Genomic DNA, 13656 nt, shown 5'->3' with positions numbered 1-13656 from the left:
TAAAGTGTTGAAGAGCAAAGATGTCAGCTTGAGGACTAAAGTGCACCTGACTCAAGCCATGGTATCTTCAATAACCTCATATGCCTGTGAAAGCTGGACAAGTGAATAAGGAAGACCATAGAAGAACTGATGCTTTTGAGTTATGGTGTTGGAGGAAAATATTGAAAGTGCCATGGGCTGCCAAATAACCAATAGATCCATTTTGGAAGAAGTGCAGCCTGAGTGCTCCTTGGAGGCCAAGATGGCCGAACTTTGTCTCTCATAGTTCAGACATATTGTCCGGAGGGACCAGTTACTGGAGAAGGATATAATGTTTAGTAAGTTAGAGGGTCAGAGAAGAAGAGAAGGACCCCCAACGAGATGGACTGGCCAAGTGACAGCATCAGTGGACTCAAGCGTGGCAACAGTAGTGAGGTTGGCCTAGAATTGGGCAGTGTTTTGTTACGCTGTGCATAAGGTCACTATGAGTCGATGCCAAGTCAATGGCACCTAACAACAACAACAAACTTTGATTTAGTTCTAGTTTATAGCATCCTTGAAGGACAGAATAGAACTGTTCCCTTGGGTTTCCAAAGTTGTAACCACCTTTTTCCCAACAAACAGCTGCCAATCTTTCAGTTTGTAGGCAAGCACTTAAACATTGCATACCAGGGCTCCCAGTGAAGATTACAGCCTAGAAAAACCTATGGAGCAGTCCTACTTTGTTACACATGAATTAGAACCAACTCTACGACAACTAACAATGACAATAACAATTTTATAAATTGTATACAGAAGATCTAGAGCCAGTCTGTCATTACAAAATTCCAGGATTTTGATTGAGAGTTTCAGGCATTCAGATATATGATAGTAATTATTGAACACACATTCTGCCAAATTCTATGGCTTTCTCACAACCATGTGTTGAAGTATGATTAGCATTCTCATTATGCAGGCTATAGAACTGAGGATGCAAGTCCCACAGCTACTTTATATATGACCAAGTATAGACTCTAAACCCCTGTCTCCAAACCAAGCCCGTGACAAGAAGAACAAGGATTATAGGGGTAATCTCCTATTTATTTAGTTAAAAATGGCAGTTCTCTGATTCTCAGATGATGGATGTGCTGTGGTCCTAACTTCCAGTGGAATGTTTCTGCTGAAATTTCCTACCACATTTCTAAGCTTGTGAAGAGAATGTTGTCAGTTTCAAAATGTACAATGCACAGCTACATTGCAAGTAAGGCGAATCTACTCTTAAAGCTGCTTGAAGTGAACCATGAAATCTCTGAAGGCAGCATTGACCACGCTATACAAGCCAGCTGTGTGAATGTGCTAGGAGATTTTACAGAGAAGTTGCAATTGTTTATTATTTAAACAGTTGGTAAGAGGTGTCATATCATAACAACAACAACAAAAAGTTTCTTTATAAAACACTTTCTTATTTTTGGATTGATCTATCTTAATTGAGGATCCAAAATGGTTTGTTGCTGTTCTCCAAGTATGTGAAATACTTTATACCAAAGGAAAACAATGTCTGAATACAAAATAAGTACAAATGGGTTTGGTTTAAGAAGAACTTCTGAACAATGGACTGGCTAATAATAAGCAAGGAGTTACCTGGTGGTTGTTATGTGCCGTGGAGTCAGTTCTGACTCATAGTGATTCTGTACAGGGTTTCCAAGGCTGTAAGTCTTAACAGGAGCAGAAAGCCTCATCTTTCTCCCACGGAACAGCTGGTAGTTCCAAACTACTGACCTTAAGGTTTGCAGCCCGATTCATAACTACTACGCTACCAGATCTCCTTAAAGAGTACCTAGACAGTTAGATATGCTTCTTTGGAAGGGGAAGTGGTAAGGGGACATGGATTCATTAAGGTTCAGAGGTGTGTGTGATGCTGTAAAATAAGCGCTGGACTGCTAATCAAAAACTCAGAGGTTTAAACTCACTAGCCATGCTCGAAAACCCTACATGGAGTTGCAATGAATTGGAATCAACTTGACAGCACTTAACAACAATAACAACAAAATGTGTTTCTGAGCTGGTTTCTGTTTTTAAAATTGATTTCCTCTCCTTAGGAAGATCATAGTTTTCCAAAACAGAAAGAAAGAAAGAGAGAGAAAGGAAAGAAGGAAGAAAGAAAGAAAGAAAAATGAACTTTTGTGGAGTTTCAGTTGGGTTCTGGGCTCCTGTTATCTTAATAAACTTACTAATTATTTCCTTTTTTTTTTTTTTTACAAATAAGGAAACTGAGGTTCAGCCTGGCTTAGTAACTTGCCTAAGGTCATAGAATGACTGAAGAAACAGGAAATTTAATCAAATCTGCTTAATTACAGGTCCAATTAGTCTTTCTATTTAATTGGAAAGTCCCTCTAGCAATCAACAACTTTAATGGTGAAGAAACTGAGGCACAGATAAAATAAATGTCTTGTGAGCAGTTGTGCATCCATCTCAGACTCTGCATCCCTGTGTGAAATGTTCAGGAAATGGTACCCTTTTGTTTCAGTAAAAGGGTGACATTTAAAAAAAAAGACTCATTCCCTATACTTAAAGGTTATCTACTAAGCACAAAAAGTTGCATTCAAATTACTAACATGGTGTTACTGTTGTTGTTGTTGTTATTTTTGGTGAGAACTTTCCAGTCGGTTCTCACTTGCGGTTCAATGGCGTAACACCAGGACTCTACTATTATGACAGGGGCTTTTTTATGTCTATTTTAATGCCTTCATTACAAAAGATTACAGCATGTTACTTTTAGAGATTTTTCCAACTTTCAATGGTGGTGGTAGTGGTGGTGGTGTTATGTGCCGTGGCGTCGGTTCCCACTCATAGTAACCCTGTACAGGGTTTCTGAGGCTGTACAAATTTACAGGAGCAGAAAGCCTCATCTTTCTCTCACAGAACAGCTGGTAGTTTTGAACTGCTGACCTTAAGGTTCACAGCCCGATTCGTAAACACTAAGCTACCAGAGCTCCTTGGTGGTGGTAGTAAGGGGGTGTATTTTCTTACACACATTCCTCACTATATTCAGCACTGTTTCCTAGACTTAACTTGAAAGAAAATGAAGCAAAATTATAGCCATGCTTTCGGCTCTCTTCCACAACGTGGTTACAAGTCTGAACTTTTTGCTTAGGACATAAACATTTCTGAATGGATAAGGCCCAAATGGAGTCCTGGTGTGTCACTATAAAATAAGCCCAGGACTACAGGGTCAATTTGAATTGCAAGGTCAGTTGTTCAAGCTCACCAGCCACTCCTTGGAAACCCTACAGAGAGTTGCTATGAGTCAGAACCAACCCAACGGCATTTAACAGCAACAAGGCCCAAATGTCATCCTGTGTGATTTTTAGAGTCAAGAAGAGCTATTTTTATTCAGTAAACAAAGTCCCACTGCTCTGCCCAACAGATCCCTGTTGATAAAACAAAATCTTTTTATCATGAACAGTCTGTCTTTAGAAAACGCTAGTGAGTGGATAGAGCACTTGTTAGTTAATAATAAAAAGAATTCTTCAGCGACTACTCAGATGAATGAATATTTTCAAAGGCATGGAGTATGTGAGGAATTTTAATGCAGCCTCTGTGTTCACTCCCCCACCCAACTGTAGAGAAAATACTGACCTCTGTAAGAATAAAGGCCCCAGACTCAACAGGAGTGAAGAGGAGCCCTAGCTCCGTAATACGGCAGCTCTCTTTCTATAATCCCTGGGTACACTTCTTTTTTGGCTGAAGCTGGATGAATAACCTCAACAAAGAGCTTTGGACACATTGTAAAATGATAACTATCCAGTTTCTACTCCTATGCACAACGAAGTCTGCTTCCTTTTCTCCTGTCAATAAAGTCTCAACCCCAACTGTATATCTGTCAATCTTTCACAGACATATACTTCTGCCTGAAAATCCTCAGCTGCTAAGAAGTTCTATTAGTTAATTTTAAATTAATATTTTAGGAGACTTCAAGTCAGAGGAGAAAACAAATTTGGAAGCTGAATTAGTAACGGACAGAATAGGAATGACACTTCTTCCAGAAATGACACAGAATTTCTGAGCCTAGAAAATCTCTCTTCTTTGCATGTGGTATGATGGGGATTTCAGAGCACAACTACAATCTCATTCATTAATTTTGTCTCCTCCTGCAATATTCCTTATAGGCATTTACACTGTTACCCTGTGCTCTGAGAGTCAGATCCTACCTGCTGACCAGTCAGGCTGCACCAAGGGTTAAAGCTGTACTCTTCCAAGCTTGTAGACGTTGCAAACATTCCTGTCTACATTTGCATCTGCCTGAAACCCCCTAGCTCCAGTTCCTGCAAAACCTTGAACACTTGCAGAAACGTATTTCCTTCCAGCTATGCTTTGGTTTAAACTTGTAGTTCACCGGGTTATACTGGTACAGATCAAGAGTCTAGGCTTACCCCAGTCCAGTGTTACATAGAATCTGTCCTTCTCCCACTGCTGCATTTGTCTCTACCCCCACCCCCATGTACTGTCCTGAAATGCCTCAGGGCCTTCCGTAACCTTGATGCCTCCTCTCCACTGGGAATTACATGCATCCTTAGTGGCTGCATTACTGCACATTTCTCTAGTAACCTTGTTTTTTCCTTCCACTCAAACTTCTCCAAACAACGTCATCTCTACTAACCCTGAAATTCTCTAGCCCTCTCATAACAGCTTATCCAACCCCCCACAAGAGCTATTAGAGAAGGCACACTGGGGGGAGAAGGTTTGGGAGCTCACCTGAACAGCTGCAAGGCTCAGACACAGGATGGGTTGCCTGCAAACTTCCCAGGGACTGTCTGCAGTCAAGTCTATTGGCCTTAAAGGGACAGGGCGCTTTTCTCCATATAAGGAAGACAATTTCGCATGTCTGCTTTGGAACCTGTTTGGGCAAAGGAGCTCCTTCCCTTGACATTGCAGAGGCTTATGTCTTCTGGGGGAATCTGAAGCCTGCCAATTCATAAGGATTAGCACACAGTAGGCAATTTAATAAATTCTACACAAGAATGGTATTTGGCAGGCCATTTCAAAGGCCTAAAAAGCTTTTTTGTATTGAGCTTGTTCCTTTACAAAAAGGATATTATAGAGACAGTGGGGTGGTGGTGGTGTGCATGGAGTATAGAGTTGCGGAGCCTGTAAATCTTTATGGGAGTTGAAAGACTCATCTTTCTCCCAGAGAGCAGCTGGTAGAGTCCAACTGCTGACCTTGTAGCTAGCAGTCCAGCTCGTAATCCACTATGCTACCAGGGCTCCATATGTTGTTATTGTTGTTGTTAAGTGCCATTTAGTTGGTTCCAACCCATAGTGACCCTGTATAGGGTTTTCAAGAAGCTGCTGGTGAGCTTGAATTGCCGACCTTGTGGTTCAAATTGCCTTTGCAGTTCAGCGCATTAACCCATAGCACCACACCAGAACTCCTGGGCTACTTATAGGGACTGACTAATCTTAAATTGCTGAAAGGGAACCATCCTGATCACCTTCAAACAGGAGAGGCAGTATGACCCTCTTCCTCCTGACAGGGAGACAAATAGGCAAGCACAAAAGAGTGTGGGATACTTGTGGTGAGAAGGTTTGATGGTCTGAAACACATTCATTAGTCCTGCAGCACTGGTGGCACAGTGGATTAATCACTAGGCTGCTAACCGTCAGATCAGCTGTTCAAATCCACCAGTCTCTCCTCTGTATGTGCCCATAAAAAAATGTACACTCTCAGAAAGTCTAAGGAATAGTTCTACTTTGTCCTGTAAGGTCATGGTGGGTTGAGGCATCCTGGAAATGATTAACGTGGGGATTATTTTGTGTTTTCAGCTGACAAAGGGTCCTTCCCAAACAGATGAACACACACAATCCTTGACTGAGAGGCCCTTGGTCATTTCCTCTGCCAAATTCCCCTTTCTGGCTTTCTTGGCTGAAGCCCACAGCTGGAGATTGACAACTGCTTCTATCTTCCTATTGGTAAGGATAAGAATGTAATGTGCTTTAGCAAGAGCAAACATTTTCTATTTTTCATATTCACCTGCAAAGCTGAGTTCCTGGTTTGGGGTATAGTCAAAGTAAGTATAAAATGTTAGCATCTGACAAGAAAGTAGACTTTAATTTAGTCATATAAACTTGCCAGCTGTTCCAAGGGAGAAAGATGAGGTTGTCAGCTTCCTTAAAGATCACAGTCTTAAAACCCCTATGTAAAGTCGCTATGAATATGAATCTTTACAGAAGTCAATCATCAGGTCATTTTCCCACAGAGCAGCTGGGTGGGTTTGAACTACCACCCTTTTGGTTTGTAGTCAAGTGCTTCACTGTTGTGCCACCAGGAATCTTTTCCTGTTGTATTGTTGTGGTGGTGGCTAAGTGCCCTTGAGTCCTACTCATAGAGACCCTATATAGGGTTTCCAATGAATGGCTGGTTGGTATGTACCACCCACATTTTGGTTTGCAATCCAGAGCTTATCCGATAGCGCCACACCAGGACTCCTCTCCCTATTATAGCTAATTGTTGTTGTTGTTATGTGACATCAAGTCAATTCTGTGCATAGTGAGCCTGTATAGGGTTTCCGAGGAAGGGCTGGTGAGCTTGAGCCATTGACTTTGCAGTTCAAGCCACGGTTGCTGTCCAGTGCGTTAACCCACAGTGCCACACCAGACTCCCCCTATTACATAACTGGGCCAAATTCTTAGTGTCTGTACCATATATTTGGCCACTTTTAAAATGTAATTTGGTACCTCATTATATTATGCAGTCTTAAAGTTTCTTCAAATTTTTCTTTTTACAGAAATTTTGAATCATTAAGGCAAAGACTGTTTCAAATTCCTCCATACTCTGCTTAACTCCAAGCACAATCATAGTAGACTGGGAAATACTTACTGGATTAAGTCAATTAAATGGAACTTGGGGATTTCTTTTTATAGTATGTCTATTTAGTTTTAAAGATTCTTGGAGGTACAATGGCTAAGCTCTTGGCTATTAACCGAAAGGTCAGCGGTTTGAACCTACCAGCTTCTCCGCAGGAAAAAAGGCCTAGTAATCTAGTCCTATAAAGATTACAACCTAGGAAACAGCCCTATAGAGTTTCTATGCATCAAAATTGATTCAGTGGCACACAACAGTTTTATGAATAAAGTGGAAGTTTATTAATTTATTGTTGCTTTTAAATAAATGTGTGATTTCTTTAACTTTATCATCTTTAATATCAACTAGCATTTCGTTCTAGACCATCAAACTTTCTCCAAGGGTAGGGGTAAAAGAATTTTTTTAAAAAAGTGATCATTGTGATAAATCCTTTGACCCAGCAGTCTTATCCCTAGGAATTCAACCTAAGCCAAGAATTAACCTGAAGCAACTATTGCATAAATAGAGATATTCACTGCACTGGTATCTGTAATAGCCAACAAGATATGACTTAAAGGCTTCAGGGTGACTTCTACATCAATAATAATAAAGTCTAAGGACGTTATGCAGTCCTGGTGTGGTGCTATAGGTTAAATACATGACCACAAGGTTGGTTGGAGCCACAAGGTTGGTGATTCAAACCCACCAGCCACTCCTTGGAAACCCTTTACAGGGTCTCTATGAGTCAGAACTGCCTAGACAGCATTTAACAACAAGGACTTTATGTAGATTAACTCATTAAATCCTCATGACAAACCTATGAGACAGGAATTGTCATCATTCCATTTCACAGAACAGGAAACTAAGGCTCAGAGGTTAAGTGACTTGCCTTTGAACCCAGCCATTTTGACACTAGCACTTTCTTATCTTTATTCCATGCTCTCACTAGCACTTACATTATAATAGCACTGAAGATAGATTAATTACACAGAAGGGACCTTCATGCAACCTTTGCAAGTAATAATTATGAAAACTACTATAAAGATGAAAACATGCTTATGATCCTGAAAAAAAGAATATAAACGATTTTGTAATTGCAAATAGTTAAATGTGTACATCTATATATGATTCTTTAGTATGGATTACACCTCAATGTAAGAAAATAAAAATTCTCACAACTGAACAAATAACATCATGATAAATGAAGAAAAGACTGTTGTTAAAGGCTTCAATTTGCTTGGATCCACAAACAATGTTCACAGAAGCAGCAATCAAGAAATCAAATGACATATTGCATTAGGCAAATCTGCTGCACAAGATCTCTTTAAAGTGTTTAAGAACAAAGATGCCAGTTTGAGAACTAAGGAATGCGTGACCCATGCCACGATATTTTCAATTAACTCATATGCAAGTGAAAGTTGGAAAATGAATAAGGAAGACCACAGAAGAATTGATGCATTTGAATTACGGTGTTGGAGAAGAATACTGAAAGTGCCATGGACTGCCAGAACTACAAACAAATCTGTGCTGCAAGAAGTATGACCAGAATGCTCCTTACAAGCCAGGATGGAGAGACTTGTCTCTCTTACTTCAGACATGCAATTAAAAGGGACCAGTCCCAGGAGTCCTGGTGTGGCGCTGTGGGTTAATGCTCCAGACTGCAAAACCATTTGAACTGTAAGGTCGGTGGTTCAAGCTCACCAGCTGCTCCTCGGAAACCCTATACAGGGTCGCTAGGGGTCAGAATCGACTCGAAGGCATTTAACAACAAGTCCCAGGAGAAAGACATCGTGCTTGGTAAAATGGAGGATCAACAAAAAAGAGGAAGACTCCCAATAAGATGGATTAACACAATAAGCATCAATGGGCTCAAATGTAACAAGAATTGGGAGGATGGCACAGGACCAGGCAGTGTTTTGTTTTGGTGTGCACAGGTACACTATGAGTTGAAACTGACTGACTCAGTGACACCTAACAACAACAACAACAACAACAACATGTCTATCTACCAGAAATCTAAAGCAAGATGCAAAACTGAAAGTTATCTAGTAGTACTGGACCAACTACGATACGGTATTTTCTAAAATGATCTTAAATGTTATTTGCTATTTCACTTTTAATTTTAATACAAAATTAATCATTGCTATAAACACTTCAGTATTAACATTTTAATTGTGCTTACTTTATCTGTCTTGTTTCAGTCTGCTAAATGATGCTCTTGGGATGGGTTAGTGACTGACAAGAGGCTCTCTTGATGGTATCACTATCCTGGGGGAGTTCTGCTAGCTCTATATGGGCCACATAGTATACGCCTGGGCTACCATCCACTCACCCTTGAATTGACTGTACATGAAAGAGACATATGAGAATGCCCCTTTCCACCTAACATCTCTTGACTTTGTGGACCTGGTAAGGATAAAACATTACATGACAGCCGTGTACAAGAAAGTTGTCTTGTCTCACCAAGAATTCCCTTGAGTGGGAAAGCTGCCAACAAAGACTATCTAAAAATGTTTATTAGTAACCAAGCATATTTCTCAGAAGATGAGATTTTTCTACAGATAAAGGGAGAAAGCTTAGTGTAAGCTAGCTAGCAATTAAAAAATTATATGTCATACTTAAATTTATTAAGTGCTGTGGTAAATTAACACATTTATGCTTTGTGAGGTAGTATTGCAATGTTAAAAAAGCTAAAACTCAGACCGAAAACATATATAAAGAGGCACGAATATATGTATAGACTTCCGGTGTGGCACTGTAGGATCAGCACTGGACTGCAAACCACAAAGTCAACAGTTCAAACCCACCAATTATTCCTAGGAAATCCTACACATAGGGTTGCTATGAGTTGAAACTGACTCATGGGCACTTAACAACAATAATAACGATCTATTTATATACCTTTTGATCAAATAATCATAATTTCTTTTCTAAAAGGATTCCAGAGATGTTTTATCATGATGGGAAGGAGAAGAGAACATGTAATTCCAGATGAATGAGTAAATAAGTTAGAACCTTAATATAAATTTAATAAAGTGTTTACAGGAAGGAGATGATTATTTTTCTGATAAAATATTAACCGTGTAAACTATAATTTGCCTAGTAAAGATATGGGTTGATCTAATTTATTTAATTGGATGATAGGGCTTTCTCTTCCTGCAAAGATTTTAAAAGCCTCGGAAACTTTATACAGGGTCGCTATGAGTCAGAACTGACTCCACAGCACTTAACAAGAACAGCAACAATTTATCTAATATTCTTTGAATGAAAGTATGAAAATATACAAACAAACAGCATAAACTAAGCATCAGGTGTAATAGAATGGTTAGTAGGCCCTTTTGTGGTCATAGTCCCAGATCCTTTGCATTGTGTTGAGAGGCACCAATAAAAACAGACAGCTCATTTTACATGTGTTATTTTTGCATGCATGCTCAAGGTAAAGTTTATTCTTTAGGGACGTCATAGGGTTTTTTTGTGTGTCTGTTTATACACATCTACATCTATTTTTTATTTTTATAAATTACTTTTTAAAGAAATATACATACTGATTGTGAAAATAATAGAATGTATTTCATAGAAGAATTCTGATCAAAATGGGGGAAATGCAGAACAGTGTTTCAAATTCCCATAGACGCCAGACTTTCTGGAGCCACTGATGATGGATGGATCCCTGGACCTATTACCCAGTATGGCTATTATTTAAATACCCAGTATTTAAATATTAAACCAAAAATATCCCCGCAAGTTATTTTAAGACTGAACAATAGTTTAGGTTAACTGTCAGAACAGGTCTGCTTTGAGCATTGTGTTCTTTTAAGAGCTAAGAGTCTTGGAAACCCTGTACAGGGTTGCTATGAATCAGAATGACTCCATGACAGTGGCCTTGGGGATATGGAATCAAACTGACACCAGTAACTTGAAAGATTAAATAAGAACCTTAGGGAGCAGTGAGTTTATGTTGATGTTGTTGTTAAGTGCCGTCGTATTGGTTCTGATTCATAGTGACCCTGTACAGGGTTTCCAAGGCTGTAAATCTTTACCGGAGCAGAAAGCCTCATCTTTCTCCCGTGGAACAGTGGGTAGTTTCGAACTGCTGACCGTGAGGTTAGCAGCCCAACTTGTAACCACTACGCTACCAGAACTCCTTTTATTTATGTTGATGAGGCAGGGACAATTCAGAAAAGAAGAGTTAGAATGGTTTGACAACTTGAAGAATATACAATGTCACTAAATTTTACACGTAGAAACTGTTGAATTGGTATATGTTTTTCTGTGTGTGTTTGCAACAATAACACCAAAATAAATAAAATTTAGGGGGACAAATATGTAAAATGGGAAATGGGAAAGTCTTTCTAGAAGTACCAGGAGTGTTTGTTAGGGTTTAAGCCACTTGCTTTGCATTGTATTCTGACTTATGGTGACCCCACGTATGCAACAGGGGAAACTGCTGTGTAGGTGTTACAATAGCTTAGTTTTCAGAAGTAAATCAAGAAAATCAGGCCTTCCTTCTGAGGAGCCTCTGGGTGGGTTTGAACCTCTAACCTTTTTATTAGCAGCTGAGAACATTAACTGATTGTATCATGCAAGGACTGTCTACATTTTAAGTGTTGTTAAGTGCTGTCCAGTTGGTTCCAACTCACAGAGGCCCAGTGTAGTGTTTCTAGTGAGCAGTTGGTGAGTTTGAGCAGCTGACCTTGAGGTTCAAACAGATGTTTCTTCGGTTGAGTGCTTATCTTACCCTTGTTGTTGTTGTTGTTGTTGTTAAGTGCCGTCGAGTCGTTTCCGACCCATAGCGACCCTGTACAGGGTTTCCGAGGCTGTAAATCTTTACGCGAGCAGATCGCCTCATCTTTCTCCCGCGGAGCAGCTGGTAGTTTCGAACTACTGGTCTTAAGGTTCGCAGCCCGATTCGTAACCACTACGCTACCAGAGTATCCTACCCTATATACTGTTAAATTGAATAGGTATCCTACCCTATATACTGTTAAATTGAAAACTCTTTTTTAGGTCTATGTTTTTTATCCCTTTTATTGATTAAAAAAGTGTGAGCTCTGGTAGCGTAGTGGTTACGAATCGGGCTGTGAACCTTAAGGTCAACGGTTCGAAACTACCAGCCGCTCCGCGGGAGAAAGATGAGGCTTTCTACTCCCGTAAAGATTTACACCCTTGGAAACCGTGTATAGGGTCGCTATGGGTCGGAACCGACTCGACGGCACTTAACAACAACAACAATTGATTAAAAATAACATTTTTTTTTCTCCTTGAAAAGCTAGGATATACGTATAGTAAAAACAGCAAATGTTACAAAAAGATTTGTTGTTGTTATGTGCCATCGAGTCGGTAGGTACTGACTCACAGCGACCCTATACACAACAGAACAAAACACTGCCCAATCATGAGCCAACCTCACTACTGTTGCCATGCTTGAGTCCATCAATGCTGCCACTTTGCCAATCCATCTCACTGGGGTCTTCCTCTTTTCCTCTGACCCTCCATTTTACCAAACATGATAGCCTTCTCCAGAGACTGGTCCCTCCTGACAATATGTCCGAAGTATGAGATATGAAGTTTGGCCATCCTGGCCTCCAAGGAGCACTCTGGCTGCACTTCTTCCAACACAGATCTGTTTGTTCTTTTGACAGTCCATAGCACTTTCAATATTCTCCTCCAACACCATAACTCAAAATCATCAACTCTTCTACGGTCTTCCTTATTCACTGTCCAGCTTTCGCAAGCATATGAGGTTATTGAAAAAAGATACATGGTTAAAAAAATTTTTTTTTCTCATCTCCTCATATTCTTGGGTGTCCTTTGAAGTTTTTGTTAAGTGCCATCAAGTCAGTTCTGACTCATAGTGACCCTGTATAGTGTTTCCGAGGAGCAGCTGTTAAGCCTGAACCTCCGACCTTGAGGTTCAAACTGAACTTGTAGTCCAGCATGTTAACCTGCAGCATCACACCAGAACGTTGTTCTTTGAAGTATGTGCATTTATATACATATATCTAAAATTGTTTGCATGCTGACAACACAAATGATACAAGTATGAAAGTACAGAGCAGTATGTGTATGTATGTGTGTGTTATATACACATACTTCTCTGTATCAGGATGTTTTATTTAAAAATATATCTTAAAAATTATTCCATATTCAGACCTGCAAGTCTTTCTTATTTTTTTGTAACTGACAGGATATCATATGCGATGTTCTGGGAATACCCCATAATTTAACCAATTTCCTTTTGACTCACAGTCAGATTGCTTCTAGGCTATTGAGACTAAAATAATTGTGCAATGAATGTCTTTATTTGTGAAATTGGTAATAAACAAAAACTCTGGTTGGCAGTTTTATTGGCGTTACATTCAATTAATTATTTAATTTGGGATAAGTAGACATTCCTCCTGATAACAAATTTTTCTATTCAAACATTATTGTTGTTGTTGTTAGGTGCCATTGAGTTGGTTCCAACTCATAGCAACTCTCTATACAACAGAATGAAACATTGCCCAGTCCTGCCCCAGCCTCACAGCTATTGCAGTGCTTGGGGATATCATTCCAGCAACATGTCAACCCATCTCACTGAGGATCTTCCTCTTTGTCACTGACACTCTACTCTTCCAGACATGAAAAAGGACTTGTTAGGTTGTTGAGTCAGTACCGACTCATAGTGACCCTATGTACAACAGAACGAAACACTGTCCTGTCCTGGGCCAACCTCACAATTGTTTCTATGCATGATTGTTGCCATGCAAATTGATGCTGCCACTTTGCCAATCCATCTTGATGGGGGTCTTCCTCTTTTTCTCTGACCCTCCACCTTACCAAACATGATAGCCTTCTCCAGTGACTGGTCCCTCCTG

The 13656-nt window shown here is 39.8% G+C and overlaps 1 protein-coding gene across 5 annotated transcripts in view; it reads right to left on the bottom strand.

Annotated features, from left to right (window-relative positions):
• SCHIP1 (schwannomin interacting protein 1) overlaps positions 1 to 13656 on the bottom strand; it is a 1199879-nt gene that overhangs the window by 221807 nt on the left and 964416 nt on the right. The gene's annotated exons all lie outside the window — the stretch shown is intronic.

The sequence above is a fragment of the Chrysochloris asiatica genome, unplaced genomic scaffold, assembly GCF_000296735.1.
Source record: "Chrysochloris asiatica unplaced genomic scaffold, ChrAsi1.0 scaffold00043, whole genome shotgun sequence".
NCBI classification, from domain to species: domain Eukaryota; kingdom Metazoa; phylum Chordata; class Mammalia; order Afrosoricida; family Chrysochloridae; genus Chrysochloris; species Chrysochloris asiatica.
This window is presented reverse-complemented; position numbering and strand designations above follow the sequence as displayed.